Genomic DNA, 6,577 nt, shown 5'->3' on the forward strand with positions numbered 1-6,577 from the left:
GGGCGAGGTTTGCGACGCCGACGAAAAAGTGGGAAGCGCCGCTCGGATCTTCGCCGTTTTTGCAGGAGTGAGTGGCGGCCCTCCTGCGAGACCAAGAAGCATCGACTCGCGCACGATATCGGTGTCTTTCGACGTGCCCGCCGGCCACCGCCGCACGAGTACGGCAAACCGCGTATGCCGGGGCGGGGTTGGCGACGCCGACGCAAAAGTGGGAACCGCCACTAGGATGTTCGCCGTTTTTGGCAGAGTGAGTGCTGGCACTCCGGCGAAGCGAAAGAGCGCGAATGCGCCCACGAAAGTGGCGTGTTTGGACGTGCTTGACGACGACCACCGCAGGAAAACGAAAAACCACGTCAGCCGGGGCGAGCGACCCATGGCGGTCTGGGTGCTTATCGCTGCTATTATAGGGGCACCCCGGCAGACGCAAAAAAAAAAAAAAAATTTTTTTCGACATTCTTTTTTGCTCGTCGACCTCGGGTGACCCAGGTCGCAGTGGGAGCCGCGCACGAAAGCGGCGTCGCGAGACGGCTTCGCGGTCGCTAGTCGCACGAGCTCGGCAACCGCGTCTGCCGGGGCGGAGTTCGGGACGCCGACGGCTAAGTGGGAACCGCCGCTCGGATGTTCGCCGTTTGTGGCCGAGTGAGTGCTGGCACTCCGGCGAAGCCAAACGGGGCCGATTCCGGCACGATATCGGCGTCTTTCTACGTGCTCGCCGGCGACCGTCGCACGAGTACGGCAAAGTGCGTCTGCCGGGGCGGGGTTTGCGACGCGTACGCAATAGTGAGAACCGTCGCTCGGATGTTCGTCGTCTTTCGCCGAGCCAGTGCTGGCAATCCGGCGAAGCCGAACGGAGCCGATTCGGGCACGATATCGGCGTCTTTCCACGTGCTCGCCGGCGACCGTCGCACGAGTACGGTAAACCGCGTCAGCCGGGGCGGAGTTCGGGACGCCGATGCGAAAGTGGGAAGCGCCGCTCGGATCTTCGCCGTTTTTGGAGGAGTCAGTGGCGGCACTCCGGTGAAGCCAAGGTGCGCCAATTCGCGCACGATATCGGCGTCTTTCGACGTGCCCGCCGGCCACCGTCGCACGAGTACGGCAAACCTCGTCTGCCGGGGCGGGGTTTGCGACGCCGACGCAAAAGTGGGAACCGCCGCTCGGATGTTCGCCGTTTTTGGCAGAGTGAGTGCTGGCACTCCGGCGAAGCGAAAGAGCGCGAATGCGCCCACGAAAGTGGCGTGTTTGGACGTGCTTGACGACGACCACCGCAGGAAAACGAAAAACCACGTCAGCCGGGGCGAGCGACCCATGGCGGTCTGGGTGCTTATCGCTGCTATTATAGGGGCACCCCGGCAGACGCAAAAAAAAAAAAAAATTTTTTCGACATTCTTTTTTGCTCGTCGACCTCGGGTGACCCAGGTCGCAGTGGGAGCCGCGCACGAAAGCGGCGTCGCGAGACGGCTTCGCGGTCGCTAGTCGCACGAGCTCGGCAACCGCGTCTGCCGGGGCGGAGTTCGGGACGCCGACGGCTAAGTGGGAACCGCCGCTCGGATGTTCGCCGTTTGTGGCCGAGTGAGTGCTGGCACTCCGGCGAAGCCAAACGGGGCCGATTCCGGCACGATATCGGCGTCTTTCTACGTGCTCGCCGGCGACCGTCGCACGAGTACGGCAAAGTGCGTCTGCCGGGGCGGGGTTTGCGACGCGTACGCAATAGTGAGAACCGTCGCTCGGATGTTCGTCGTCTTTCGCCGAGCCAGTGCTGGCACTCCGGCGAAGCCGAACGGAGCCGATTCGGGCACGATATCGGCGTCTTTCCACGTGCTCGCCGGCGACCGTCGCACGAGTACGGTAAACCGCGTCAGCCGGGGCGGAGTTCGGGACGCCGATGCGAAAGTGGGAAGCGCCGCTCGGATCTTCGCCGTTTTTGGAGGAGTCAGTGGCGGCACTCCGGTGAAGCCAAGGTGCGCCAATTCGCGCACGATATCGGCGTCTTTCGACGTGCCCGCCGGCCACCGTCGCACGAGTACGGCAAACCTCGTCTGCCGGGGCGGGGTTTGCGACGCCGACGCAAAAGTGGGAACCGCCGCTCGGATGTTCGCCGTTTTTGGCAGAGTGAGTGCTGGCACTCCGGCGAAGCGAAAGAGCGTGAATGCGCCCACGAAAGTAGCGTATTTGGACGTGCTTGACGGCGACCGCCGCAGGAGTACGAAAAACCACGTCAGCCGGGGCGAGCGACCCACGGCGGTCTGGGTGCTTATCGCTGCTATTATAGGGGCACCCCGGCAGACGCAGAAAGAAAAAAAAAAATGGGGACATGGCGTGCGTCACCGTGCGGCTTCGCAGCGTTGCCGAAGTCGCCGAGCCCTTCGACTGAGCCGAACGGCGGACAGGGAACGTTGGTCGGCCGTTCTAACCTGTCGGTGCCACGCCGAGACGTCGTTAAGGAAAACCGCGTCGTGGGCCTCTACGACGCCGTCGAGTCGTTGTACGTTTGGTGTCCAGCGTGTCGGCGGCGAGTAGCGGACACGTCGTTCACGACTTCGGTCTTTCGCAGTCGACGCGAACTTGCGGAGAGTCGTGGTGCCTCACGTTTTCGGCAGAAACCGCGGCGGAATTTTCCCGTGCGTGCGCGCACGACCTCGGTGCTGTGCCGTCAGCGTAGTGTTGCACAAACTCGTGGCCTACCCAAGGTGCGGTACGTTTGCGGCCGTATCCTCGGTGGGAATTTCGTGAGTAGGGTCGCAAATTCTACGACCTCGGCGGGTTTGAGAGCGACGTAGACTTGTGGCACGCTCAACATGCCACACGTTTCGGGGCACACCCGCGGTGAAATTTTCTCGAGTACGCTCGTATTAGGGCCCAAGGAGGTCTGGGTACTTATCGCTGCTATTATGTGGGGGTTCTCGTGAGCGGCGTACGCGAAAGCGACCGGGTGTCTGATATGCGGCGGGCTTCGGCCTCGTCAAGCGTGTCCTCGGGTCTGCTCCAGGGGAATCCACGGCAGTCGTCTGCAGCCTCATCCGCTTGATGCGTTAGGGGCTGGTTGTCGGACGGTGCCGTTTTACCACGATATCGAGGTGTGTTCCGTGTCGTCCTCGGGCGATTCAGATGCGAAAGCGCCGAAGACGCGGGCGTGACCCGTCGTCTGGCGGCTTTGCAGTCTCGGCTCCGTTGCTAGTTCCGGCCGGTCCACCGACAGTGCAGCGGGCTTGGGCAACCCGCACGGCGCGACCGAGTCGATGCAACGAAAAAGAGCGAGCATGAACGTGCTTCTTGCCGCACGGCTCCCACTCGTCTTTCGGGAAGGTTGTGCCGTAGCGAGCTCGAACGCCGTCATCTCGGAGTGCAAAATAAGCGTGTTGGGGCGCCTGAAGGTGGCCTCCGCCGCACACAGACTGCGTCCGGCCCGCCGAGGGCGAGGACGGACGCGCAGTCGAACGATTACCTGGTTGATCCTGCCAGTAATCATATGCTTGTCTCAAAGATTAAGCCATGCATGTCTAAGTACATGCCGAAATAAGGCGAAACCGCGAATGGCTCATTAAATCAGTTATGGTTCCTTAGATCGTTTCTTCCTACTTGGATAACTGTGGCAATTCTAGAGCTAATACATGCAGTGAGCCTGGAGCCCTTTGGGTAACGGGTGCTTTTATTAGACCAAGATCGATCGGGTTTCGGCCCGTATTGTGTGGTGACTCTGGATAACTTTGTGCTGATCGCATGGCCACGAGCCGGCGACGTTTCTTTCAAGTGTCTGCCTTATCAACTTTCGATGGTAGGTTACTTGCTTACCATGGTTGTTACGGGTAACGGAGAATCAGGGTTCGATTCCGGAGAGGGAGCCTGAGAAACGGCTACCACATCCAAGGAAGGCAGCAGGCGCGCAAATTACCCACTCCCGGCACGGGGAGGTAGTGACGACAAATAACAATACGGGACTCTTTTGAGGCCCCGTAATTGAAATGAGTACACTCTAAATCCTTTAACGAGGATCAATTGGAGGGCAAGTCTGGTGCCAGCAGCCGCGGTAATTCCAGCTCCAATAGCGTATACTAAAGCTGCTGCGGTTAAAAAGCTCGTAGTTGGATCTCAGTTCCAGACGAGTAGTGCATCTACCCGATGCGACGGCTCGGACTGAACATCATGCCGGTTCTTTCTTGGTGCACTTCATTGTGTGCCTCGAGATGGCCGGTGCTTTTACTTTGAAAAAATTAGAGTGCTCAACGCAGGCGAGTCGCCTGAATAAACTTGCATGGAATAATAGAACAAGACCTCGTTTCTGTTCTGTTGGTTTTTGGAATACGAGGTAATGATTAAGAGGGACGGACGGGGGCATTCGTATTGCGGCGCTAGAGGTGAAATTCTTGGACCGTCGCAAGACGAACTACTGCGAAAGCATTTGCCAAGAATGTTTTCATTGATCAAGAACGAAAGTCAGAGGTTCGAAGGCGATCAGATACCGCCCTAGTTCTGACCATAAACGATGCCAACCAGCGATCCGCCTGAGTTACTCAAATGACTCGGCGGGCAGCTTCCGGGAAACCAAAGTATTTGGGTTCCGGGGGAAGTATGGTTGCAAAGCTGAAACTTAAAGGAATTGACGGAAGGGCACCACCAGGAGTGGAGCCTGCGGCTTAATTTGACTCAACACGGGAAAACTTACCCGGCCCGGACACTGGGAGGATTGACAGATTGAGAGCTCTTTCTTGATTCGGTGGATGGTGGTGCATGGCCGTTCTTAGTTGGTGGAGCGATTTGTCTGGTTAATTCCGATAACGAACGAGACTCTAGCCTATTAAATAGGTGCGGGGTTCCCAGCACCTTACAACCTTCTTAGAGGGACAAGCGGCTCCTAGCCGCACGAAACAGAGCAATAACAGGTCTGTGATGCCCTTAGATGTCCGGGGCCGCACGCGCGCTACACTGAAGGAAGCAGCGTGTCTTTATCCCTGTCTGAAAAGACTGGGTAACCCGTGGAACTTCTTTCGTGATTGGGATAGGGGCTTGCAATTGTTCCCCTTGAACGAGGAATTCCCAGTAAGCGCGAGTCATAAGCTCGCGTTGATTACGTCCCTGCCCTTTGTACACACCGCCCGTCGCTACTACCGATTGAATGATTTAGTGAGGTCTTCGGACCGATGTCCGGCGCGGCCTTTCGGTTGCGCCGGTCTGTTGGAAAGATGACCAAACTTGATCATTTAGAGGAAGTAAAAGTCGTAACAAGGTTTCCGTAGGTGAACCTGCGGAAGGATCATTAACGGATTGTGAAGGGTGAGCGCCTCAGCTGCGTCTGCGCCCGACACTTTCTGCCGCTGACCCCGTTTGGACGCGGGGTCGGCTTTTCCCCACGGGGCTGCCTGAATGTGGAGCGGCACCCCGTGACAAATTGTTGCGCCCAGCGGACGCCAACACCGCGACCTTGGACGGTCGGCCAGGTGGCGGACGCGGGTACAAACGGCGCAACGCACTCATAGGTCGGCTTTCGACCCGCCACTGCACCGTGGCTCGAAGCGCTCGAAATGCGCGACCCGACCGCTGCGGGACCGCCTAGTACTGTAAACAGGAGCGGCGGAGCGCGAACGGCGAGTCGTGGTTACGTCGGTAGAAGGCGAGGCTGCGCGTTCCCGAAACGCCAGCCGAGTGCCCTCCCGACCGTTCGAGCGTGCAAGAACGAGACCCGACAATCGCGCGGCGACTGCCAAGTACGAGAGGAACGGCACAAGCGTCGGCGGTCGGTCAAGGAACTGGCGATGTGACGGGTCCGCTGTGCACCAGTGCATACCGTCCCGCCGTCCGCGGCAAGCGCCTCCGCGTCCTCGGGTGACGGAGGCTGCCGGTCGGTTCTTGCAGGCGAGGGATCTCGCTGGCACCGGTTCGCGTTGACGCGCGGCCGGTCATGGCACGGCGATGCGACGGCCGAGGTGCGCAGTACTCGATGGAGGAACCGCACGCTCCGATGACCGTCCCGCCCTCCGCGGCGTATGCGTACCGACCGTAATGGTTGCAGCAGCGCCGGCCGGCTTTTGAATTCGCCACACGAAACACGGTGCGAGATCGCGGTTAGGGGAGCGTCGACGTTGCCAGGCGTTTTGCTTGCTGCCGAGGGAAAGGCGGCACGGCCACGTCGCGCTCGTCGCGATTAGCGGGTCTGCGCGCTTTGGGAAGGTGCCGCAACGACTTGCCGAAAGAGGAAGCACGGAAGAACGAGGGACTTGGACGTCCCGACAATTGAACGCACTTGCGGCCAGGCCCTTGCTGGCTTCGTTCTTCCGCCTCGAGTAGGCTCGTACGCGGCTCCGGCGCCGAAAGTGGTCCTTGGCACCGACTTCGGTGGACGTGGGAAGTGCCGCGCAAGTACGGCGCGCCTGGCTCCACCTGTTGGCTAAAGTAGGCAGCCGGATCGGCATTTTGGTGTGCGGTGGCAAACCGTGGATGCGAAAAAAGCTTGTGCGATTTCGTGGAACAAAAAGCGGGGGTCCCCCTTTTTATGCGGAGGAGACCGACCCGCCCGCCGTGGTGAACCGCGACGCCACGGTAAAAACGGGAGAGGCTTGTCGATGGGACCGTGCATCCCGCGCTC

The 6,577-nt window shown here is 59.7% G+C and overlaps 1 non-coding gene across 1 annotated transcript; it reads left to right on the forward strand.

The window, feature by feature from the left end:
• Positions 1–3,439: 3,439 nt before the first annotated feature.
• On the forward strand, positions 3,440–5,254 carry LOC142795261 (small subunit ribosomal RNA). The gene has a single exon (XR_012892898.1). It is a non-coding gene; the product is annotated as a small subunit ribosomal RNA (ribosomal RNA).
• Positions 5,255–6,577: the final 1,323 nt, after the last annotated feature.

The sequence above is a fragment of the Rhipicephalus microplus genome, unplaced genomic scaffold (assembly GCF_043290135.1).
Source record: "Rhipicephalus microplus isolate Deutch F79 unplaced genomic scaffold, USDA_Rmic scaffold_596, whole genome shotgun sequence".
In the NCBI taxonomy this organism is placed as follows: domain Eukaryota; kingdom Metazoa; phylum Arthropoda; class Arachnida; order Ixodida; family Ixodidae; genus Rhipicephalus; species Rhipicephalus microplus.